A 27870-nucleotide genomic window follows, 5' to 3' on the forward strand; every position below is an offset into this window, starting at 1 on the left:
CTGGCTGATCCATAAGCAAGATTAAATATCCTGGGGACACGGAGAGTCCTTACACCTACCCCATCCCCATCCACACTTATGCCTCTATTTACAAGATAGATGTGTATGTATATATGTATATATTTATATATGTACTATATATGTATCTGAAGATGAAAAGGTGGTTCATAAGCTCATGGTAAAAAAACAACGAGAGTGATAAGAACAATCAAAGAAAAAGCATGACATCTACTTTCTGCTAGACTCAGTGCTCTAGTTTTGAGTACTGATGGCAAAGAACTGTTTTTTTTGTTTTTTTTTTTTTGTTTTTTTTTTTTTAAATTTTTATTTTTTTTAAAGTATTTATTTATTTCTTTATGGCTGTGTTGGGTGGGTCTTCGTTTCTGTGCGAGGGCTTTCTCTAGTTGTGGCAAGTGGGGGCCACTCTTCATCGCGGTGCGTGGGCCTCTCACTATCGCGGCCTCTCTTGTTGCGGAGCACAGGCTCCAGACGCGCAGGCTCAGTAATTGTGACTCACGGGCCTACTTGCTCCGCGGCATGTGGGATCTTCCCAGACCAGGGCTCGAACCCGTGTCCCCTGCATTGGCAGGCAGATTCTCAACCACTGCGCCACCAGGGAAGCCCGAAAGAACTGTTTTTATGAGAGATTTTGTTAGATTGAAAGTAGGAGCAATACTGCCTTAAGCCTCAGGTAACTGCTATGAACTGAATGTTTGTGTCCTCTCAAATTCACATGTTGACACCCTAATACACCATGTAATTATACTCGAAGTAGGGCCTATATGGAGGTAATTATGGTTAAGGAGACCATAAGGGCGGGGCCCTAAGATTAGTGTTCTTATAAGAAGAGACACCCAAAACCTTGCTCACTCTCTCTCTTTCCAGCGTGTGAGGATCCAGAAAGAAGGTGGCCAGTCTTCTGTAAACCAAGAAGAGCTCTCTCACCAGGAATCTAATCAGCTGACACTTTGATCTGAGACTTCCCAGCCCCAGAACTGTGAGAAATCAATTTCTGTTACTTCAGCCACCCAGCGCATGGTATTTTTGTACAGCAGCCTGAGCACAGAGGACTGAAAGGGTGCAGTGACATGTGACACAGGGTTGTGCCACGTTGGGGCCACAGAAGTGCACAGCTCAGGCAGAGAAGCAAAATTCTTATCATCTAGGACTCTGCCAGCAAAGGGATGGCAAGACCCACCCTCCCCATTATCTTGTAGGCAGCGAAACCTGAGGAGCACATCAGGGCAGGAGAAGGAGTTAATAACTAGTTCCTGAGTATCGCTGACCTCTTCCCTCCACAAAGGCTGCTAAGAGGAGGTGAGGAGAGAGACCCTGAAACCATGGATATATGAGCTGAGAAGTCTCCAAAATGTGGGGATAAACTCACTGTATGATCAGGCCACTCAAGATGGCTACTCTCTTGCTCTCTGTACATCCCCTCCCAACCAGTGCTTGCTTCACCTATATCCTACTCACATGACTGACCTTCGCACATACCTGCCCCAGGCCCCAACTAGAACTTATCAAGGGAGCAGTGAGGGAAGTGCCCCTCTGCTGGTTCCCTTGGTAACCGATGAGCCAACCTGATGTCAATTGCCCCTATAACTGGCAATCTCCCCTTCCCCCCAGGAGTGAAGACTGCTGCCATGTCCTGCCCGCTGTCCTCGGCACCTGGTGGGGTGTCACCCCAGGACCTTGCTTCAGACCTGTAAGACTCCACATCCATTAAACCACTGATGTCTTTATTGCTGAATCCAGGTTCTTTTTTGTTCTTAAAGCTAGGCCTGCAGGGTGCAGCCCGACATTCACTTATGCTCACATTACTTTTAATAACGTCTGAATTTTAAGTCTGCAAGGTTTTTAATTTCTCCCTTAAAAAATGTATAGTTGATTGACATTTATAGCATTTTCAAAGTTATTATGTAAAAAGCTCATCTACCCACGCAATTTTTTAACCATTTGGACCTTAAAATTGCAGAGAGTCAAATCAATCTACTTGTAAACTAAGGTCGACTCCACCTCTAAGACTCAACAGCTAACACTCTGTGGAGAAAATGCAATAAAGTTTTAAAAGAAATGCATTATAAATTGAGCATTGATCATTTTAAGGTAATTTATTTTAAACAATGTTTAATATAATGCATATTTGGGGCATTCTAAGTATCATATATATACATACATACATATATATTTTATATATAATATATGTAATTCTCAGGTAATTCTGTCTTTTAAAGAATACAGATTTTTTTTTCCTTTTTTGCTTGTCTTCTTTTCATCTTACCTTTCCCTTTTCTTCATATAAACTTTTAAAACTACTTCTTAGGTATATTTCCATATTTTTTCTCCAAGCCCATATAATTTTACACAAATATATGACATGCATTTATATACCATATATACATACCCTGTATATATCTATGTAACTATTATATGAATATAGAATATTTTATATATAAAAATCTTGACATTCTTGCCTTTAAAATAGGAACATACTTGTACAAATTTCATTGTAACTATCTTTTTCTACTTAACAATATCTTATGGATATGTCTTTTCATTAAATGAAGGTTTCAAATGATTATTTTTAATGGCTACATAATATGCCAGTTTGCAACTATATCAAAATTTTTTCAATTACTCACATGCTTTGGACTTGACAATGTCTGCAGTTTCTTGCTAGTAAAAATAATTCTGCAGTAAACATCCTAGCGTTTATAGTTTCTCCTATTGTTGCTTACTTTTCTAAGAGTGGTAGATTCCCTGGAAATGGGTTTGCTTTGTTGAAGAATATTTGTAACTTTAACTTAATTTATGAAATCTAACTTAATTTATGGATAATAACAAACTGTTTTCCAGAAACTAACAATTGTCATTAGCACCTGGGTATGGAAGAGTATTGTTTTTCCTAAGCCCTGGCAGAAATATGGTATATTGGGTCTTCTTTTGTTTTTCAGGAAAAGATAGGACATGATTTATAGTCAAGTTAGTCATAGTTTTATACATATTTATTTTGCTTTGATTTAATTTTCTGCAAAAAGCTTCTTCATAAACATTGAGCATTTTTTCTACTAGATTGTTGTGCTTCTCTTAGCAATTTATAAGAGCTCATGGTTCATTGAAATTCTTAACATATTATATTTTACAATATTATATTGGTAAGACAAACCTGAAACATTTTAATACAATTAAATGAAAATGATTAGCACATTTTCTGATAGCTACAATCAATCTAATTAGATCTTAGTGCGGGTAAGTAAAATTTAAGAAAATCATGTAGTGTGTTTACTTTTGTCCATATAATAAATGTACCAAATCACCAGATAAACTGTGCCACCACTGACCATTAATACACGACTCTTCATCCCCTCTCCATAGGGAGAAAAAACAACAACAAACAGAATATTCCATTTCAGGCAGTATGTCAAATTAATGTTTCTCAAACTATTGTCAAACCTCTAAAAATGTTGGATAAAGACTTTAAAGAAAACATTTAAAATTCATTGCTGCGCTGGCAGGAAAGAATGGAAATTCTCAAAGACAGACAGAATACAGTAAGAAAGCCTGGGTCCAGAGAGATGAGAGCTCAAGCAGGCAGCTGTCAGTTCCTTGTAAACTAAGTCTGAAAATTTAACGGACCACTTCTGGAGAATAGAACAAAGGCTGAGTATCACAAAAAGTTGGGAACTTATATCAGAGACCTGAGTAAAACCCAAAACTCCAAATTTGGCATGAACAGTTTAAAATAGAAAAAAAAAAACAACCCAACATCTGTCTGTTCAAGGGAGAAGAAATCTTACTTAACTAGGTCTCAGCTCTGGATGGTAGGGGTAAAAGCCTTGGTGAGAATTCCCACCCAAAAGACATAGCCTTATAGAAAAGTAAAAGAATGCATTTGAAGTCAGGATATTTAATATTAAATCATATGATTATTTAGTGTGATCTTAAGCTTGGTTTAAAATATCCACATGCCTCACGCTACTCATCTCTCACACAAGAAAAACACCATTTCTCTCACTTAATAATTTCATGTTACAAACAAATGACTTAAATCTGTAACAGACTACTGGAATGTAAAATTATATGCTTATTCGTACATACACTTTTATTTCCAGCCACCAAGCATTTCTATTTGTAACCCTTGGTAGTTATGCCTGTAGTTTTTGTACCTTTTATTTTTTTGTAATTTCCAACTTAGAGGAAATTTGCAAAACTAGCCCAAAGAATACAGGTATATCCTTAACTGGGATTCACCACTTGTTAACATTTTTGATCCATTTAGTTCATATTTCACCGTAATTAGATTTGTGTTCACAATTTTGGAAGAAATACCACAGAAGTGATGCTGTCTTTCTCTGTGCTTCACATCAGGAGGTATATAACTTCGACTTGTTCCAATATTGCTAGTGTGATATTAATCACTTGGGCAAAGTAGTGTCTGCTAGGTTTCTCCACATGAAAATGTGTTTCCTCTTTGTAATGAATAAATAATTTGTGGCGAGATACTTTGAGACCACAAAAATATCCTGTTCCTCATCATATTTTTACCCATTAATATTAGCATCTGTTACTTATTCTTGCCAGCATCAATTAGTACTCTGATTAAAATAAAATATGATTTTCTAACTCCATCATTCAACTTAAATTTATTGTCGTGTTTCTGTAATGTAAAGCTTTCCCCATCCCCATTTATTCATGTATTCATTTCTTTGCTTATGTCAGTGTAGACTGATAGATTATTTTATTCAGTGGGGGGTTAAAACCTGTTACTATCATTATTTAATTGTTCAAGTTAATCCACATTTGGCTAGTGAGAGCCCATACAAGCTGATCACTGTGTCCTTTGACATGTTTTCAGCACTTTTTGAGCACTTTTTACTCTCTGGCCTAATTTCTGGCATATGATATTTCAGGCTTATCTTATTTTTTTCCTGCTCTAGTCCAGGAATAAGTCCATTTCTCCAAGAAGCCCTCATTATTTTAAGTGACTATTAGGTGTATTCAGTGACATTGGTATGTCATTGGTTTTAGGCCCTTTTAGTGAACTGAGCTTGGAAATTATTCTCATACACACACTTACGCACACACATGAACACACATACATATGGGTATTAGATAGATACAGATAAATATTATATAGATACAGATAAATGTACTATGAATGCATAAGATCATCTTAATACCTCCCATTCCAATCCAATGGCACAGGATTCATTCTAGTCTTCCTTCTTTATAATACTTTTCCTCTACAGGAAGAATGTGGCTTCCATTATTCTCAATATATTTCACTTATGTACTTAATTATAGACTATACAGAAAATAGTATGAGAATTGCTAACCCTTATGACTACAAAGAAAAATAAATTCTTCATCATTTATTTAGAATAGTTCTCTTTTGTCCCCATCAACGTAGTGATGATTCATTGGAAACAAAGTTATGTATTACTGTTTGGAAAATATTTTACTTTTTAAACCCATATTTGTTGGTTTTATTTTATTTTTTGAATAGTAAATTGTTTAGAGTGCTTATATGTTAGAGTCATTAGCTTTTTATCGGTAGCATATATTGCAAATATTTTCTGCCAGTATTTTTTACTTCCTTTTTTTTTTTTTTTTTGACTTTGCTTCAGGTGTTTTTCCATGCAAAATTTCTTACTATCATCGTTAATATTATTATTAGATAGTTATAAGTATCAATCCTTACTTTATTGCACCTGGATTTTGAGCCATAGTCAGAATACTTTTCCAATATACAAATTATAGAGCAATTTGCCCATTTTTCTTTTAGTACTTATGTGGTATTATTCTTTGCATTTAGATCCCTGATTATTTTGAGGTTTACTCTTAGGTTTGATGCTTAATATGAGTCTAAACTTATTGTTTCCTAAGTGGCTATTCAGTTGTCCCAGACTCATTTCTTAAAATGTTCATTTTTTGCTCTCGTTGTTGAATGCCACTTTTATTATATACCAAATTTCCGAATATGTATGACTCTATTTCTGAATTTTCTATTCTATTTTACAAGTTTACATGTTCATATCTGTGCCTAGCATACTGTTTGCATAGCACAGGCTTCATAAAATATTCTGGTTATCTTGTAAGGTAAATCCCTCCTAGTAACCTCAATTTTTCAGTATTTTCCTAGCTGTTCTTGAATGTTTCATAGCTATTCTTGAATTTGTCCATAGTACAAAGTCCATAACAAGACTTTTCAGTGCAGTGGAACTGATAAGACCCAAGAGCCTTTAGAAAGGAGACTTGGTTTTTAAATTTTAGATTTAAGAAAAACAGTTCTCCCATCAGCAGTCCAGGAATCTGCATGGTAGACTAGACTGACCCCTATCTCGATGCTGGGTAGGGAAGGAGAAACAGGATTGCTGAGCAATGGTGTGGGATTATGATGCAGCAGAAAAGAATTTCCTCTGCTTACATACATGTACATATGTTCACATACATATATCTAGCACTATTCTCTCAGTCTGCTAAGCTACAGACAAAGAATTAAGTGAGAATAAGTGATATCTAGACACAAAGTGGCTAATGAGACCCATTACAGAGTGTAGCGTGTGTCACAAGTCATTCATTTAAGACCTATTTTCATGCAGGGCATGGAAAAATCAGAAAATTCTCTCATCCTTTAAGTTAAAACACTCCAAGCAACACAATTACCTATAATAAAAAGTCTTAGCTCAAAACATTGACTTTAGGCTTCTGCTAAGTTAGGCCATGGGGGAAACATAGGTCAGGTCTTTTTTTATGCCCCAAGCTCTAGTCTGTCAGCAAATCTCTGGCAGAAGAAAATTCCTAATTGAGATGCAAAAAAAAAAAAAAAAAAAAAAAAATGTGATGAGGAACTTAGTAATTGGAGAACTTCCGAGAGTGAGGAAAATTCCTTCTTAAGTCTCTGATATGAGGATGGTGGGGTGTTTTTCTTCTTGTAATAAACTCTGCTTTAGAACTTGACACTATGTCATCTGGGAAAAAGCCTTTAGGATTTCTATCATGTTTGTGAAGTTCAGTAGGTCTGGCATATAAAAAGAAGGTTTCTGGTAGAAGCCCAGGCACCAGTATGGAGATGTCTTCTATGATGCTGCTAATTATAGAACTGTAAACATAGGATCCAAAACATAAGAGAGGAAATGTTTGAACCCCTCAGCTGCAATTTCTTTAGCAAGCTGGCTGTGCAGGTGGCCCAGCTACTCCTACAATTCTTAGGATTGGCTTAGCACTGGTACCTTAGCTTCTTCAGTACCAAGAACTTCTCCTTAGCTGTGTAAGCTGGGCACCAAGACATTGCTCTGCATGACAAATAAGAGGTTGCACTTCTAGGTGTGTCTTATGTCACTCCTGATTCAGGCAGAATTCCTTCATCTGCAGAATTATATGCAATATCAGACAGTGTATGTCCTGGGAGATAAGGAGGGAACATCACTCAGATTCAGCTCAGAGATGTTGGGCAGGGTATGGAAAGACACATGCACGTATGACTATAGAACAGGTGGATCGTAACTCTTGTTTTGCTTGTTTGGCTGTATGGGAATGGTCACAAGGGATTCAGTCCACAAGATCTATGGACTTATGTCCATACATGCACTTGAAGCACCAGGAAGCCACAGAATGGATCCTGGAAGTGAGAAGCTTGGCTCCATCCGAGATCTTCAAGGGGATGCCATTTGTCCTTCCTTCATTGACTGCTATTGCCTATAATATCTTATACGATGTTGTAAAATCAGATTTGTCACATCCCTCCCTAATCACTATGTAAGTACAGGGATATTAAAAAACTTTTGATCTTAAGGACTCACAACTATTCTTTTAAAAATAGACTGAGAAAATATCTTATTAAATGACCCTATCCACTTTTCCTCTGTATTGTTTTTTCCTTTAAAATGGAGTAAATATAAAACTTATTATTTAGCAATGTTCTCTTGCCTTTGGTTTATATTTTGTCTTTATTCTTTAAGAAGCAGATACGAATCCAAATAAGCCATACAAAACTGCTCCATCACAACCCAGCTATTGGAAACATTAACGTCCCATTAATTAGTCAGTTAGTTACAGATGCATTCCACTTAGGTATTAAGAATGTCAATGTCTGTCATAAAATCATTCAGACATTTATTTGTACCTGGTAGCTATTATATCTTTACAATGGTATGAATTTTTCTTCTCTGCTGTAGAAAAATCACCAGGGATATTGAACTAGCAATTACTTTAAAAGCAGTCCCAACCTGTAAACTCAGGTGGAATAGCATAAAAAATTTTAGTTAAATTTGCAAATGCTTCTAAATAATGTCATCATTGTCATTTCTCTCTTTTTCTCTTCTTCCAAAGCAATTGTTATTTTCATATCATCCATGTTAGGTTTTTAAAATGTAAATGGTGTAGTAAGCTGTCAGCTTTTATTATATCACTATGAAAGACTAGTAAGCATATATTCACAAACACGAAGAATCAACCAAATTAAAAAAAATACATACCAGAGGGCAGACAGCAGAAGCAAGAAGAACTACAATCCTGCAGCCTGTGGAACGAAAACCACATTCACAGAAAGATAGACAATATGAAAAGGCAGAGGGCTATGTACCAGATGAAGGAACAAGATAAAATCCCAGAAAAACAACTAAATGAAGTGGAGATAGGCAAACTTTCAGAAAAGGAATTTAGAATAATGGTAGTGAAGATGATCCTGGACCTCGGAAAAGAATGGAGGCAAAGATCGAGAAGATGAAAGAAATGTTCAACAAAGACCTAGAAGAATTAAAGAACAAACAAACAGAGATGAACAACACAATAAATGAAATGAAAACTACACTGGAAGGAATCAATAGCAGAATAACTGAGGCAGAAGAACGGATAAGTGACCTGGAAGACATAATGGTGGAATGCACTGCTGCGGAACAGAATAAAGAAAAAGGAATGAAAAGAAATGAAGACAGCCTAAGAGACCTCTGGGACAACATTAAACGCAACAACATTCACATTATAGGGGTCCCAGAAGGAGAAGAGAGAGAGAAAGGAGCAGAGAAAATGTTTGAAGAGATTATAGTCGAAAAATTCCCTAACATGGGAAAGGAAATAGCCACCCAAGTCCAGGAAGCACAGCAAGTCCCATACAAGATAAACTCAAGGAGAAACACACCAAGACACATAATAATCAAATTGGCAAAAATTAAAGACAAAGGAAAATTATTGAAAGCAGCAAAGGCAAAATGACAAATAACATACAAGGGAACTCCCATAAGGTTAACAGCTGATTTCTCAGCAGAAACTCTACAAGCCAGAAGGGAGTGGCATGATATACTTAAAGTGATGAAAGGGAAGAACATACAACCGAGATTACTCTACCAGACAAGGATCTCATTCAGATTCGATGGAGAAATCAAAAGCTTTACAGACAAGCAAAAGCTAAGAGAATTCAGCACTACCAAACCAGCTCTACAACAAATGCTAAAGGAACTTCTCTAAGTAGGAAACACAAGAGAAGAAAAGGACCTACAAAAACAAACCCATAACAATTAAGAAAATGGTAATACAAACATACATATCGATAATTACCTTAAACGTGAATGGATTAAATGCTCCAACCAAAAGACACAGGCTTGCTGAATGGATAAGAAAACAAGACCCATATATATGCTGTCTACAAGAGACCCACTTCAGACCTAGGGACACATACAGACTGAAGGTGAGGGGATGGAAAAAGATATTCCATATAAATGAAAATCAAAAGAAAGCTGGAGTAGCTATACTCATATCAGATAAAATAGACATTAAAATAAAGAAAGTTACTAGAGACAAGGAAGGACACTACATAATGACCAAGGGATCAATCCAAGAAGAAGATATAACAATTATAAATATATATGCACCCAACATAGGAGCACCTCAAAACATAAGGCAACTGCTGACAGCTATAAAAGAGGAAATTGACAGTAACACAATCATAGTGGGGGACTTTAACACCTCACTTATACCAATGGGCAGATCATCCAAAATGAAAATAAATAAGGAAACAGAAGCTTTAAATGACACAACAGACCATATAGATTTAACTGATATTTATAGGCCATTCCATCCAACAATAGCAGATTACACTTTCTTCTCAAGTGTGCATGGAACATTCTCCAGGATAGATCACATCTTGGGTTACAAATAAAACCTCAGTAAATTTAAGAAAATTGAAATCATATCAAGCATCTTTTCTGAGCACAACGCTATGAGATTAGAAATGAATTACAGGGGAAAAAAATCATAAAAAACACAAACACATGGAGGCTAAACAATATGTTATTAAATAACCAAGAGATCACTGAAGAAATCAGAGAGGAAATCAAAAAATACCTAGAGACAAATGACAATGAAAACACGATGATCCAAAACCTGTGGGATGCAGCAAAAGCAGTTCTAAGAGGGAAGTTTATAGCTATATAAGCCTACCTCAAGCAACAAGAAAAATCTCAAATAAACAATCTAACCTTACACCTAAAGGAACTAGAGAAAGAAGAACAAACAAAACCCAAAGTTAACAGAAGGAAAGAAATCATAAAGATCAGAGCAGAAATAAATGAAATAGAAACAAAGAAAACAATAGCAAAGATCAATAAAACTAAAAGCTGGTTCTTTGAGAAGATAAACAAAATTGATAAACCATTAGCCAGACTCATCAAGGAAAAGAGGGAGAGGACTCAAATCAATAAAATTACAAATGAAAAAGGAGAAGTTACAACAGACACCGCAGAAATACATAGCATCCTAAGAGACTACTACAAGCAACTCTATGCCAATAAAATGGACAACCTGGAAGAAATGGACAAATTCTTAGAAAGGTATAACCTTCCAAGACTGAACTAAGAAGAAATAGAAAATATGAACAGACAAGTAACAAGTAATGAAATTGGAACTGTGATTAAAAATCTTCCAACAAACAAAAACCCAGGACCAGATGGCTTCACAGGTGAATTCTATCAAACATTTAGAGAAGAGCCAACACCCATCTTTCTCAAACTCTTCCAAAAAATTGCAGAGGAAGGAACACTCTCAAACTCATTCTATGAGGCCACCATCACCCTGATACCAAAACCAGACAAAGATACTACAAAAAAAGAAAATTACAGACCAATATCACTGATGAATATAGATGCAAAAATCCTCAACAAAATACTAGCAAACAGAATCCAACAGCACATTAAAAGGATCATACACCATGATCAAGTGGATTTTACCCCAGGGATGCAAGGATTCTTCAATATATGCAAATCAATCAATGTGATAAACCATATTAACAAATTGAAGAATAAAAACCATATGATCATGTCAATAGATGCAGAAAAAGCTTTTGACAAAATTCAACACCCATTTATGATAAAAGCCCTCCAGAAAGTGGGCATTATGGGAAGCTACCTCAACATAATAAAGGCCATATGTGACAAACCCACAGCAAACATCATTCTTAATGGTGAAAAACTGAAAGCATTTTCTCTAAGATCAGGAACAAGACAAGGATGTCCACTCTCACCACTATTATTCAACGTAGTTTTGGAAGTCCTAGCCACGGCAATCAGAGCAGAAAAAGAAATAAAAGGAATACAAATTGGAAAAGAAGAAGTAAAACTGTCACTGTTTGCAGATGACATGATACTATACATAGAGAATCCTAAAGATGCCACCAGAAAACTACTAGAGCTAATCAATGAATTTGGTAAAGTTGCAGGATACAAAATTAATGCACAGAAATCTCTTGCATTCCTATACACTAATGATGAAAAATCTGAAAGAGAAATTAAGGAAACACTCCCATTTACCATTTCAACAAAAGGAATAAAATACTTAGGAATAAACCTACCTAGGGAGACAAAAGACATGTATGCAGAAAACTATAAGACACTGATGAAAGAAATTAAAGATGATACCAATAGATGGAGAGATATACCATGTTCTTGGATTGGAAGAATCAATATTGTGAAAATGACTATACTACCCAAAGCAATCTACAGATTCAATGCAAACCCTATCAAGTTACCAATGGCATTTTTTACTAGAACTAGAACTAAAGATCTTAAAATTTGTATGGAGACACAAAAGACCCCGAATAGCCAAAGCAGTCTTGAGGGAAAAAAATGGAGCGCGAGGAATCAGACTCCCTGACTTCAGACTATACTACAAAGCTACAGTAATCAAGACAATATGGTACTGGCACAAAAACAGAAATCTAGATCAATGGAACAAGATAGAGAGCCCAGAGATAAACCCACGTACCTATGGCCAACTAATCTATGACAAAGGAGGAAAGGACATACAGTGGAGAAAAGACAGTCTCTTCAATAAGTGGTTCTGGGAAAACTGGACAGCTACATGTAGAAGAATGAAATTAGAACACTCCCTAACATGATACACAAAAATAAACTCAAAAATAATTAAATAAATTAATTAAATTAAATAAATGTACCAGGCAAGACTTATTTAGTTGTCACGTAAATCAAGCATTTTCTGAGGCAGAAAAAAAAGCAGTACTAAAATCAACCCATTTTGGACCAAAAAACTGTTTTATTGTACTTGAAGATGGTTATCACATTTCATCATGTGATATATGGATTTAATGGATAAGCATCTTGAAAACAAGTCTGATATCTTCTTTTTAAAAAGTGTTTGATTTGTGTTTTGGTCTCCACTTTCTCCCACATGGTGCAGCAAATAGAATAGGCAACAAATAAAAGTTTCTTAATTGATTGGGTCAAATTCTACTTCAGTAAATAATTTTTTATCTACATAGATTTGAAGATAAAATTTCCTTTCATCCTGGATAACTTTAGGATAATACAGAATAATGTAAGATTAGAGAATAGTTATGTGTCTCAAACTGTGTAATAGGAACATCAGCATCCCCCCAAAATGTTAATGGGTATTATGTGACCACACAAGTATTAAAGACATTTAAATATTAACATAATGAAACCTCTGAGTCCTGCAGTAAATAAACCACTAACCATATTTAACACCAATTTTCTAAGCTTTTTTCGAGAAAAATTTTCTGACACTTCTTAGAACAAAACTGTTTCAAATCAACATTTGGGAAAAGAAATTAGTACTTATTCCAACTGCAAACACTGTATTAGACTCTCTTTTTGAAGTAAGCGAACTAACAACCCTCAGCTTTAGACAATCCTTCAATTCTGAAAAATATTCATATATTATTTAAAAATTTACACCACGACCGCTGATCATACAACTTTAATTAGTTTCTGACTAAAATATTGGTTGAATTTAAAGGGAGAGGACATATAATAAAAGAGGAAGGAGAAAAGTATAGGTAAAAAAAAAAAAAGAGTTAAGAAGGATAGATAATAGTGAATGGAATAATGGCCATGAAGAAATCGATGAGGTAACGACTAAAAATGGAATTAGATTTTGAAAACTGAAAAAGTAAAGAGGGAGAGTAAGAGTCACCTGAGCAGGAAACAGGCTTGATGGTAGTAAGGATTCTCTGGTTTTGAAAATATATGTAAAGATAAATAGAAAGAGATAATACATGAAGCAGAGACGTCAATGTTATTTACTACTCTAAATTGTTCCTCCCATCAACTTGTAATGTACACTTCACTGGAAAAATAAATATTTACTGCAATCCTTGGTCTGAGTCTAGGCTCCTCATTTACTGGTGATATGACTGAGCCAAATACAAAAGTGCTTGAAGACTTGCTTCTTCATCTGACAAAAATGGGTTAATAATAGCATTTCTTAGAAAAAGTAAAAAATCTGAGAATTAAATGCAATAATTTGTAAAAACTGGGCCATGTGTCTGCTAAGTATTGTAAATTCTGGGTTATCTCCTATTGTTATTACAAAATTTTTAATCTTTATCAAATAATGTGCATTGTTATAGAAAGCTTGAGCCTAAACTTTTTAACTGGCAACTGAAAACGCTGCTATGGAGAAATGAAGTGACTACCTATGATGGGCTTCTCTTTAACAACAGATTTAAAGAAAGCAAAAATAAGCAATAGGGCTACAAAAGGTTGATAACCAGGGGATGACATGTGTTAAGAGTCAACCAGCAGAGATCAATGAACTGGGAAAGTGACCAAGAATGGGGCATATAGAGCAATAAGTGAGTTGGAGATCTCCTAGCACATGACTCCCAATGACTGTCATCCCCACACTGACAACACATCCCCCTCTGCTCTGTCTTCAGACCTTTGTGAAATAAGGGCTGGGATTACACAGAGAATGAATCAGTATGGGCTTCAAATTCAGACAGGTTTGTTTCAAGTCCACTTCCTCCATCCACTGTATGACCTTTTACATCTCTGATATTTAGTTCATTTTTTTTTTTTTTTCATCTGCTAAATGGCGATAATAATGGTACATAGTTCATAAGAATTTTAGAAGTATCAAATTCACTCTTGCATGTGTAATGCTTAAGAGTACCTACTTATAGATAGGCATCTAATAAATGCTATTTTTATCATTCATTTACATTATTCTTTAAGTAAATGTTTTTTATTGTTTATTTGAATAGATGTTTCACATATAGAGAAAAAAGTGTGTATTTGAGAATTGACTGGTGGGAAAAATTATAAGGAAAAGCTACCATATATATATATATGTGTCCTGCACATGTAAATATAACATGTATATATGTTCTGAAAAATGATTAAAGAAGACAATTTAGGTGATACAAATTTTATTTAACACTTCATGAAGCAGGCAGTCTCTGTTCCCAAAGGTTCAGAGACAGCACATTTCCTAACATGGAAATGTTACTAAATCTGTTTAATTTTTAAAGCCAGGGTATAAAATTGTATGTTCAGTATAAAATTGATGGGGGGGATTCAGAATTGGTTATTGCAAAATATTAAAATTGGTTATCTGGAGTTTCTTTTTTTCAAAATAAATGTCTTTTATTTGAAAAAGTATTTAGTATAAAATTTTACAATTCTTTGGTAATTATAATAACAAATAATTAAGATAATTTGAAGAGTTATATATGTTCCTAAAAATGTACAAATAAGTTAATTCTTTTTAATCTTACATTTAAAAAAATTGTGTGATCATAGCTGAAATAGATTCCCAACATCACCTAAATACTTGACATTTCAAATGTATACAGTAAATTAGTTTCTCTCACTAATCATGGAGTATAATTTTTAAGTTTTTTAAGTCTGAATTTTACATGTAGTTATGTCTTGCTGAATATTCCATCATACTTTTAAGCCAAAGTTAGTACTTAAAGAAAAATTTTATCTGAACTTTTTGAAAAAAAGTATTAATTTAACACTTCTAAGTATAATGAATAGTGCTGTAGAGGTTTACTTTAAATGGAAAGTTTTCTAAAATGAATCTGGATAGAGAACATTTATTCAAATTCATCATGTTAATATGTTTACTTTAAAGCTATGTTTAAAAATGATTCCTGAATCATCTCAGTTTATGCAAGTCACTCCTGGTTAAGGTTTGAGTTTAATGTGTTTAAATATGGCTTACAATTCAATTCAACTACAGAATAAAATTTCAATAAAAAATGCCACTCATATAAGACAGTCTCTGTTTTCATATTCTGACTTTGCATTAAACACTATTAAATAATGAATGCAATATAAATAAATTTGTGAAAGACACAGCCACTGCATGTTAATGTTCAATGTTATTCGATAATACATTGGACAGCAACATGATAATTTCTGACTCTACTTTTACTATATTATTAAAAGGATTACTCCAAAATCAACCAACCACTTTTCTCAGTTTCCTCTACCTCTTGAAGTAACTAATACTTCTGATGTCCGTGTTTCCTCTTTCATCTTCTGATATATTGAAACCATGTGCCCCTTGGAGCCTTCCTATCTCTCTGGAAGCTCTCTTTGTAACTATTTCCTGGGTCCTCTTTTCCTTGCTCCCTAAAGGAGAGTCTTACCTAAAACACAGATCAATGATCCAATAAAGTCGTTAGAATTACATATAAGAAATCTCACCCTCTTATAACATTTTGGACATTTTGTGAAATTTTATAAACTCATTTACTTCCATTCAATAAATTGTAGGAGAGCGCCTACTCAAAAAACAAAAGAACAGATCACCATATTCTGGAAATCGATACTAGCAATTTTTTAATCTGCTTAGTTACTCCACCAGGAAAGTAGAGAAAATACAATAACTTAAGTAAATAACAAAGCAAAAATAAACAAAAGAAATCATAGATAATATCTACAACACTAGATGACAAAAGATTTTGGGTATCTCCCCAATATCCATTAAAACCCAGCTTTGTGCACTGAGAGTGAGATATACTTGGCATTCTTAGCAATTAGAAATGAGGCCAATATGGACAGAGAGTGAGGTAGTAAGAAAGTAAAAAGTAATGAGGACTATGAATTAGAGGGCTTGGGAAGGGTTGATCATACTTGAACTAACAGAGCATAGCAAGGGTTTTGACTTTTACAATGAGACATAAGAGGCAGTTTGAGAGTTTTGCCCAGGAAAGGGACATAAAGTTAGAGCTGCAAGTGAAGTGGAGAAGAATTAAGGCAAGAAACCAGTTAAGATTCTCAAATAGGGACTATAGATAGGGACTTCCTTGGTGGCACAGTGGTTAAGAATCTGCCTGCCAATGCAAGGGACATGGGTTCGATCCCTGGTCCAGGAAGATCCCACATGCCACGGAGCAACTAAAATCACGAGCCACAACTACTGAAGCCAGTGCACCTAGAGCCTGTGCTCTGCAACAAAGAGAAGCCACTGCAATTAGAAGCCAGTGCACCACAATGAAGAGTAGCCCCTGCTCTCCACAACTAGAGAAAGCCCACACACAGCAACGAAGACCCAACGCAGCCAAAAATAAATAAATAAAATTTAAAAAATTCTATGGATACTACAAAAATTTCTGACCTAACTAGAGCATAGCAATAAGGCCTGGAAATACAGGCAACTGTACATAATAAATGTTTTCTTGGTATTGCATTACAATACATGTTCTATTCAATTTGTTATTTCACTGAGTAAACTTACACTTTTAACATATCCCCATGGTGATTTAATCTGTAAAAAATAAAAATAATAATTATTATTAATATTTTTTTCTGTGGTTTCCAAGTCTGTGGTTCACATTGTTATAACTTTCTTTATTGTACCTTGTTCTTTGTGTTTTGGTTGTTTTAGTATTTAATTTGAAAACTAAGTTAGGTATAAAAGTAAAAAGCCTCTGAAGTTAAAAGCTAATTGAAACAACTAAACTTGGAAGAATAGAAAGGCAGGTAGATAAATGATAGATAGATAGATAGGTTTATCTCATAATCTTTAATTTGACATATAAATATCAATATAAACTCATTTACCTTTCTCTTTCTTGAAAAAAAAAGTATTTGCCAATATGTTTCAGTGTACACTGAAAAGGTCTAGAAAAAATAAAATAAAATATTAAGTAGCAATGAGAATTTCTAGCACCTAGGTACCTAGATTGTAGACTTTAATAAATCAAATTTCTACTAAAATAAATCAGGATTCCATGAAAAAAAGAAAATTTCATTCCTGAAAACAAAGAAGCTCTCAAATACTACCCAAGATTAGTTAAAGGACACAAAAGTCAACTTGAAATAGCTCTCTTTGGCCAAAGATACAATAGCTTGAGCATCAGAAAGAATGTGTGCATTAAATTTAAACATATCAACAACGATATTTTAAAAATCCTTGAGTTAATATGTTAAAAAATATATCATTGGTTAACTTTGAAAACTGTTATAACCTGACTCTATTCTAAAAATTGGTAAATAAAAGGAAAGAATAAAAATGTATCCTGCTCCTCCTGTTTGTCCTGTATTTTACTACACCCAAATAGTTGAGGAGAGGAAATCTTTGTTTAAAGAAGAATTCCAAATAATAAATGTGGAAGAAAAGGTAGAACTAAAACAAAACAAAATAAAACAAGCAATAACAACAACAACAACAAGCTACTGTGAAATAACAGATCTAGGCAACGTCATCAAAGAAAAATAAAACCATTAGGTGGAAGATTAATAGAGAATTTTATCATGAATGAAACTGGCACATGAAAACTGGATCCACTGATCAATTTCACATCAAGTGACAGAAAACATCCAGATGTAAAAGCAAAACATCTAGAAATTATATAACTCTTAATGTGAAGGAAGGTAAAACAAAAAGCTCATCTACAAAGTATTCTCGTAGAATAAAGAAGAGGAGATGGAGGAAGAGAAGAACTTAAATCTAATCATTCTTCTAGATCTAACTACCTTGTATAGTAAATTTGGGATAAAAAATGAATGATGGCTAACTACAGGGATGTAATTTACCAGATTCAGAATGTGGGAAATTCTCTAAAATAAATGACACTAGACTGAAAAAATAAATAAATAAGGAGTAGCAAAGAAGAATAAATGCCCTCTGTTTGTTTCACTGGCCTTTGAAATATAGCAGTCTATTGCCCTATCTCTACCCGCCAACTACCCTACCTCTTTCCTCTGGGTTCCCTGTACTGTTTTATGTGTATCTAGAATTGAACACAAGAAATTCTTTTTGATCAGATTGCAGAGCTAAGCGAAAAAGGTAAAATACAAAACTTTTAAAAGAAAAATAGGAGAACTTCTCATGTTGTAATAGGCAGAGATTTCCATGCAAGACACAAAAACACTAACCATAAAGCAAAAAATGGATAAACTGGACTGCATTTGATTTAGAACTTCTGACCATCAAAAGGCTTTATTAACAGAGTGGAAAAAAAAGTCACAGAGTAAGAAATGATATATGCAATACTACATCCAACAGAGGACTCATTATAGTCTAAGGATTACACAGCCACACCAGATCTGTCTCTGGTGTTTCCAGAAACAAAGTGAATAAAGAGAGAGAGAAAAAAAGAGAGAGATGATTTTATACATCAATGCATGAAAATATCTGAATAAATATTTCATAATGTTATAAATGGGAATTATTGATTTGAAACACCAGGGAAGTTTTTTTGGAACTACATTTTTCTGATGAGACACTGGTATCTGAACATTTAAATGGGTTCCTTATGTATGGCTATTGTAAAATCCTAGATACAAACACTATTATAGAAAGCTACTTCTTAATTTTGTTCTTGTCTTAAGCACCTTTTGCTTATTATCTTTTTAAAGTTACTTTATAGAAAAGGAGCACACATAAATGTATATCTAGTTTTTTTCGGTTAAATAAGATTAACTTTTTAATCAATTTTGTAGGTACGCTATGCATAATATTGGCATTACTTAGATCCCTTGGAATCTAACCTCTACTTGTGTACCAGAATAATAAAACGTTTTGAACATGCGCAAAAATATGCATAGTTATTTGTAAATTATAAGCAGGTACTACAATATTAATATATTATTTATATTATTAAACATACACGGACTATATACTTCTAAGGAGAAGATTAAAATATTATAAGCAATATTGTAAAAATATTCTGGTAGTCATTATGGCTTCATACCAGTATTAGATATGAGAATGAATATTAGTGTTAGGGTGAAATTTATAATTTGCCATAAGGCATGTAATTTTGTTTCAAAGTGTCCTCTTAAAAATTTCATTTTTCCAAACTATTTGCAATATTTTTGATCATTTTATTTTAAGATTTATTTTTACCTTTCTAACGTGACTTAAGAATGACCCACACTAGCAATGTCAACTTTGCCATTGTTTTTTGCTTGTGCTCTTGTAGTTGGTATTAACTTGCATTTTCTAAATGTCTATTTCCAGTTTTAAGTTATTTAAAACCAGATAATATAATTTAAAAACACAGTTAAAGTATTATTATACAAAAAATGCAACATGTTGCACTGTGCTGAAAGTTGATGAATGAATCAGGATACTACTATCAATTCTCACCATTCTGTAATTCACACACTTTCCTTAAAATGAATCATCTATCATAGAAAACACATGGATACTTGTCACTGAGACTAAGTAGGGAAGCCAATGTCAACCCATCCATTTTGTATTAGAAATCTTGACTTTCACTTTACCCAGCAAAATATAACCATAAGTACCTTGCTCACACTATGGGATGTGTTCATGCAACTCTTTCTGGTAGCATGATCTGGAGGGTGTTATTATTAAGGTTAACAAGAGAAAGTTGCAACACAACTTAAGTAAAAGAGTTTTTTAGTATTCACAGATATATTCAGCAACTGTCTCACTTTTTTAGTAAATTATTTGTTGAGTGTGTAACTTTAAGTGAAACCATGTTAATGGTCAGGTCTCAGCATCAGGGGCCCTGATGGGGAAACACAGAGTGACTCATTCTTTTTATCCTTTTTTTTTTTTTAATTCACATTTCCATGATGAGGTTGCTTCTTTTCATCTTCCGTATTAGCAAAACTAAATAAATACAATGTACCTCTGGAGGCTTTTTTCAAGACAGAACCAGTAGAAACACTTTCCTATAGCAAGACTCACAGTAAAGACACTGGTCACAGTATTTTCAAAACTTGTTTCCAAAATGAAGTAGCAAGAGATTATACTTCTACTGCTGTGCTTCTCCATTTTGTCTCATTGGAGCCAAAGCTAGTAACCTTTGCTTGGAAGCTATTAAATCTAAATTTAAGCCAGGATGGGAAAAAGGGAGAATTTTTTGATTCATATGACCACAATGTGCATTGATGATTTAGAGATGATCAAAATTTTTTAATTTTCTAGACTTTCTGCCTATTGTCTGTAATCTTTGCATATGAGTTTCATTCTCTCCCCCTGCAGACTGGTGTTTTCCAGAAGACCAGAACTGGCACACCTTGGAATTTCTGGGCTTACATATTCTCAGCTTTCTCTCCAGAAAGAAGCAGTCCCTTCTCTCAGCTCTGGATCTAAAAATGGAGTGGGATGATTTAGTAAACATGCTCTCCCCTTAAGCAATCAGTTTAGTCAGGCATGTGAATATATATAAGAAGAGGGTAATCCTATTTGGACATGTTTAGATACTAGAGTGAAAAGAGGAGGAAGAGTTGTTCCCTGAAAAATGTATACACTATTCCTGTGATAAGGAAGAGGTATTGGGAGGAAAAACAATGTCCACAGTCAGGGCTATGTGGTCAGGGGAATGTGTTTCTGCAGTGTTTGTCATCCTTGCAAATAAAGTCTGTTAACAAATACCATGTCTCAACGCCACATTCTCAAGATGGATGAAGTGACTCACGTACAACATTTTTACATTAAGTAGTTGTTTGGACTGAATTGTGTCCTCCCAAAATTCACATATGGAAACCCTAAACATTTGGAGATAGTGTCTTTAAAGAGGTAGTTAAATTAAAATGGGATCATTAGGGCCAGTCTTAATCCAACAGGACTGGTGTCTTTATAAGAAGAGATTATGACACAGACAAACACAGAGGGGAGACCATGTGAAGACAGAGGAAGAAGACAGCCATCTGCAAGCCAAAGAGAGAGACCTCAAAAAAACACAAAAATTCCGTGGACATCTTGATCTCTGACTTCTAGACTAGAATTTATTTTCTTTAGAAAATAAACAAATACAGTATTTCACCCATATTTGTTTCCTTATTACCCTGTATTAATATTAGACAACTCTTAGGATTGGTTTAAATTGTGACATATCTTTTGTCTTGCTCAAATACGGTGCTTTCTTTCTGGCTCAAATAGTTTTTTTGTTTGTTTGTTTGTTTATGAGGTCAAAATTCAAAGACTTTTTTTTCTTATGTTTCCATTTCTCTGAAGTCAGTGACTTTGTTATTCATTTCTTTAAATAAGCTTATGTTGGCAATAAAATCAAGAAGTAGAAATCTAAATTGTCGTGCAGTGCCCCTAGGAATATCTAAATCAGTTGTGAAACAATCAAATTCCTTTCCTTTGCAATACTGAGAATAAGATTTGTATGCTTTCTAATGGAGCCCCAAGTAATGTCGGAATGAAACAATTTTATTTTGCATTAGGGTTCTTTGCTTTAAAGCAGAACTCTTATTTCTTTAAGATAATTCATTTAATCATTGTGGCAAAGGCAATATATCACAGAGTTTTCAACATTACATTAAACAGATAATCAATAGTTTGAGACAATAAAATAAAATGTTTTCAGCTTTATTAAACTTTGGGGACGTGTGGAGAGCAACTGGGAAGTAAAATAGCATTAAAAGTCAGTTAACATAGCTATTATTGCAAAGTGTGTCTCAGTCATCGCTTAGCATGGGGCTTCTGTGGTTATTCAGGTGAAATCAGATTGAAAAACAACCACACACACAAAAAAGAAGATAGAGCTAGCTAAAATATTTAATTCATCAATTTCCAGAGAATAAGCAATAATTAAATTTTGTATCAATGTACCGTGCTTTGTATTTTAATATTTTTCATTCTATTTAAATGCATTAATCTCTCTTAGATTCAATTTTTTAATACAGTATAGACTATTAGAGTCCAACAAATATCACTGAAAAAGCAATTGAAATTTGGGTTGAAATATAGACAATTAAAAGGCCTTGATATATAAGATAGTATGTTTAGTACTTTTTATGCATGAATTTATTTAGTTCTCATAGCAATATTGGTAGGGTTATTTGACAATTGAGAAAAATGAGGCTTAGATGGCATGCCTAACCCAAGCTCAGCCAGCAAATGAAAGCCAGCTGGGACTGGTACCAGTAAAAATAAGCACTCTAATAAGGCAGATGATACTAGAATCTCTTTGTTATCAATTAGTCAGAATGTTGAATCAACAAACTTTTTTGGTAGCTAGCTAGAAGTCCATTCAAAGCAATACTTTTGCAACAAAGTTGAAGTTAGTTTTATAATGCAAACTTTGGTGGCCAGTCATCGATCATCCCCACCCAAACGGTATGTCCCTTGCTCATCATCAGAAGCTGTTCTATCTGGGAGAAAAAAAAATATCAATGAAAACATGTCATATAATTTCAGTTTACTTTTCTCACTCCCCTACTAAGACTTTTAGGTCATAAGCCATAGATACAGCAAATACGCCCTGGATTCCGGGGGCAACAAATTCTCCTGGGTCTTTATCCCCAATGCCTATGCTGGACCTGACCCATATTACTTAACACTTGTTTAAACAAATTAATAGTAAATATTTGAAACCACCGACAAAAATTCCAGACAGCAAGATAAATTCTGTAAATAACAAAATGTTAAGGGAAGAGAAATTCCAGAGAGAATTTCCAGATGCTTTGAATTCCCCAAACATCAATAGTACTGGGTCAACTTCATTAACTTTCTTAAAAGAGTAGAATTTTTAGAGATGGATTGGACCTTGGAGTCCATACAGCTTAACCTCTGCCTGCCTTGATAGGATGCCTAAAGAGGATGCACATGGAGAGAGTAACTGCAGTTGGGAGAACTACTGAAGCCAGTTCTGGTGACAGCATAGTGAAGAATTAGGACAAAATGCTGTTGCATTGGAGTCTTAACTCTACTGTCTCTCTGCACTGCAAATTAAAATCCAATGTTACAGCCCAAGGTAAAAGAAAAGGGAGGCTGAGAGTCTATGGTAGGGAAGCCCATAAGACAGGATCATTGGATGTATCTTATGTTGTTCAAAGGATTGAAGTTGAGGGCAGATATTCCCAGGTTTGAATCCTAGCTTCGACACCCACCAGCTATGAGTCTCAGTTTATTCATCTGCAAAATAGACTTGTAAAAATTCCTAGTTCATGAAATGTAAAAATTAAATTATGTTATGCCAATATGTTATGTGCTAAATGAATTATAGCTATTTGTTCATTCTCTACCTAATTCCAAAGCTATCTGGGGCATGATAGGTATTGTCCTCTTTATTATTACTGTGATTGTTATCATTGTCTTTAGGCAGCAACAGTAAAGATGACCTAAGTGATAGTGCTGGAGGTACTATGCATGAACAAATAAAACCTTATGTAAATAAAATTCAATATTCACCTGTATCTGGAAAGCTCAGAGGAAATCTTATTATTACACTAGAATTCTGTGTGGTAATGCCCACACTTGGTCCGCACTTAATTGAATAAATGTTTTTGAGGGTTTTATTTTTTCAGTGTTGACTATCATAGGCATGAAATTTATGAAGGTTTTCACACTATCTGTCTTTGTCATTCTGTGAAAGATTTCTAAAATTCCTGGCTGGCCTTTACTCCAAGGTCACAGAACAGAATGAGTAACCCTATAACCCTGGTCTTATTATCATCATGTTAGTATAAGTAAATTAACTGTCCCAGAGTCATCTTATTTATGCATAATATTAATCTAAAACTATAATTCTTTAGGAATAACTCTTTCTCACCAATAATCTATCATGCTTAAAAGAAATTGGCATCTGATTATGCCTCTACCACAAACTATACCTCTTACTACAATGTCTCTTATCTTTTCTACCCAATATCAAGTTCTTCTCTTTAATTCATTCTTACATTAGTGTCAGATGAATCTTTTAAAACATTATTTTTTCCTTCAAGACAAAACTCAAATGTCACCTATTCTAGAGGCCTTATTGTAATTTCTCTGGTTTAGTTGTGCATATTTATATGTATCTGTTATTATATCTTATAGGCTATATTGCAGTAATTTATTTTAGACTACTTTTTAACATTGACTGCTGGGCCTGTGCATGAAATGTTTATAGATAATTTGTATAAATCTCCCAAATAGTCAATATCTCCCACCTCTGAGTGTAAAGTCTATAATTTTTTACTGTCTTGAAAATCAATAAAATTCTGACCCTATTAATCCTACTCAATCTAGACTCATCTCTACCCCCAATTTTACCATGCCCATATGGTAAAAAATTTGGTCTTTGCCATAGGTTTTCCATGCTTGTTAATACTATCCAAACTTGCATTCTTCTTTGAAACCTAAATCAAGGTCCACATATTGCATGAAACTTTTCCTGACCATCTAACATAGGCTGAGCTGTGGCACAGTGTATGAAAGCTTAGATGCTGCAGTAAGCCTGCTTGAGTTCATGAATCTTTGATCAGGGCAAGCTTATGAATATGTTTTGATTCAGCTACCATCCATGTAGTCAGGAATCAGAAGAGTGCCTGTATCATAGGGTTGTTGTGATAAAGAAGGTAAAACACTCAATAAAAGTTAACTATTGTCATTGCACAGAATATTTGAATTTAACACATAATAACAAGAGTATTTTCTCATTCTAAACCAATTATTTTTGTCTCATTCTAAACCAGTTATTTTTTTCTCATTCTAATCCAATTTTTTTTTCCTAGTAAGTTTGTGAGTATTTCGAGGACATAAATTTACACTTTCTTTGTATACTTCACATTACAAAAAATTCAATCTACTCAGCAAATTTTTTCTTTTTTGCTGTCAATGAATTAAAATGTTTCATAAAGTAACTGCTTAATCCTTTTAATATTATGAAAGTGATTTGCAAAGTCATTACTTTACTCATTCACCATGTATTTACCAAGACCTCAAAGCTTTTGCTAGATAGACTCTTCAAAGTTATTGATTTGGATACTATTCTAACACAGTTTGTGGTAATGTTTGTAGGCATAAGTCACTTGTTTCCCAAGAATGTGTATCTTCTAACTGCATTCGTCATTGCAATTTTAAGAGGCATAATATTCTGAGACAGCACAAACCAGTGTTCATTTCTCTTTATTTTTTCAACAATAATCACAGGGATACCCAGCGAAATATTTTTAAATTAAATTCTATATAGTATTTGCTGGCAAGCTTCAAGGGATCAACATGAAAAATGTAGGTGCTTTGTTAAAAGTAGGATTTTAGTAAAATGTACAAAGTAAGGAAATTAAAATAAGAAAAAGGATGTACTGAAAACCTCTTCTTTCATGACCAGCTCAGGTGATTTTCTATTACTAGTACTCAGAAAAAAAAAGCAAAACTCAAAAAAGTCAATCCAATTGAATATTAAAGGGAATTCTTTATTAAATGTTACAGTTAGAAGGAATCTTAAATGTAAAAATATATATTTATATATGTATATATTCTTCTTTTACTATGTCCAATCAATTTATTATTTTATTATTTTTTCATTTATCCTCAAACAGGTTATTTTAGAGGCTTATTTTGCCACTATTTGTTTTGTATTGTTACACATCTTGCCTCAGTAGAAATTTCACAAAAACCTTAAACTGGAATTCATATCCAAGCTTAGAGGTTTCAAATTGAAATTCTAAACACAATCAAGGTCATTTAATGTACTGCTTTGGAAGAAAACCAGAAAAGTATTTGTCCTTTAGATTTTCTGGAAATTAACAAGTTACTTAAGAGGTAAAGCAAATAGCTTTAGAATTACATAAAAAATGTAACTTAGTTTATATACCTAAATCATTGGCATTTTCAGAAATAAATTTTTAACCTCTAAAATAAAATTTGTAATAGTGATATTTTTATTATTTGTAGGAATGATTCCGTTTTTTGTAAAACCAAGGCATGCTTCATCTAAAAGTGAATTATTTGGACTTTTTGATTACTATAAATCTATCATGAAAAGGCATCAACATTTAATGCCGTTGCCCTTAACATTCATTTTGAAATTTCCTGAAAATGTATTGGTGCGTTCAGAGCTATTATTTTCTATTATAGCTTGCTTTCTTAATTTTAACCAGAAGTGTAAAGAATTTAATGACTATTCATATTGGGGTTAGTTTATATAGTCCACAGTTAGTGGAAAATAGTAACTCTTCTTAATAATAAATAGCTTTGATCATCATTCCTAAGTGTGAACTATATAGGACTCAATTATTACATTTTCATTATTAACCTGAAAAATAAATATGCCCAGACCCTTTATGGATAAATAATTAATCCTATTACAATGACGAGTGGATTGTGGAAACAGCCCTGTAAACCAGGATGAGGAGAACTCTGGCAATGGAGAGGCAGTGAATAGAAGAATGTTAATATATCAAACAAGATAACCCAAAAAAAATGAGAAAACTGAGAGTGAGGACAAAGTTGAAAGTAAACAACTATTATGAAACTTTGGACCATATAGAAGTAAAAAATAAATGCAGATAGAACTTATAATAATGAGTTGTGTAGAAGGAAAAGTCAGAAGTCTGAGGCAAGAAGACTTTACAACTGAAAGAGAGCTTCTCTCAAACATCACGTTTATTATATTTTACCTATGTGAACACTGCAGTGTATTTATTGCTATCTAGAACACATTCATATTTCAAAATTACTAAGACAAATGTCATCTTCCAAGAGCTAAAACAGTATGTCATTTGTATGAGCCTGCTCTTTGGAAGGCTGGGACAGTTAATTCCATCTCATTTGATTTGACTGTGGATCCTAAAGTTATCTGCAAAATAAATTGTGGCACAAATTTTTATCACCCACAGGGTAAACCACAGTATGAACACACAGATTAATTAATTAGTGGTAGGGTAACAATTCTTGCCTGTGGCTTAGAAATCTCAGAATTCTAAAAGGGATATAATACTGTGTTCTCCCAGAAAAATAATCTGAAGCTTTTAAACACAGAGACACAGGTCTTTTGCTAGTCATGATATTAAGATGATATAATTTAGGTGAAAATTTTAATTGCACCCTTTTAAGATTTTTCTTTGCATTTGTAATTTTGCATGGAAAATTCCTCTTTTCATTCATCTATTTTCTTTTCTTTTTCGTCCTCATTTTATTTCCTTCTAAAAATTATTTTATGTAAATTTAAAAAATGAGATATCGTCATAAGAAAGCAGGTTTGAAGGTATATTGAACCCTAAAAAAAAGATGCTTAGTAATATTTTTTTAATCCCAGGTAAATCTACAGAGTTCCTTTAAGGTTCTTGAATTTTATTTCTCATTCTGGCACCAGTTAATCTTGGCTCTAAAGTCAGCTCCTAGGACAGAATGACAGCCTCACATCCCTAATCACAGTTTCTGGTAACTCAGCAGACCTGCAGGCCAAAA

The sequence above is a fragment of the Balaenoptera ricei genome, chromosome 4 (genome assembly GCF_028023285.1).
Source record: "Balaenoptera ricei isolate mBalRic1 chromosome 4, mBalRic1.hap2, whole genome shotgun sequence".
NCBI lineage: Eukaryota > Metazoa > Chordata > Mammalia > Artiodactyla > Balaenopteridae > Balaenoptera > Balaenoptera ricei.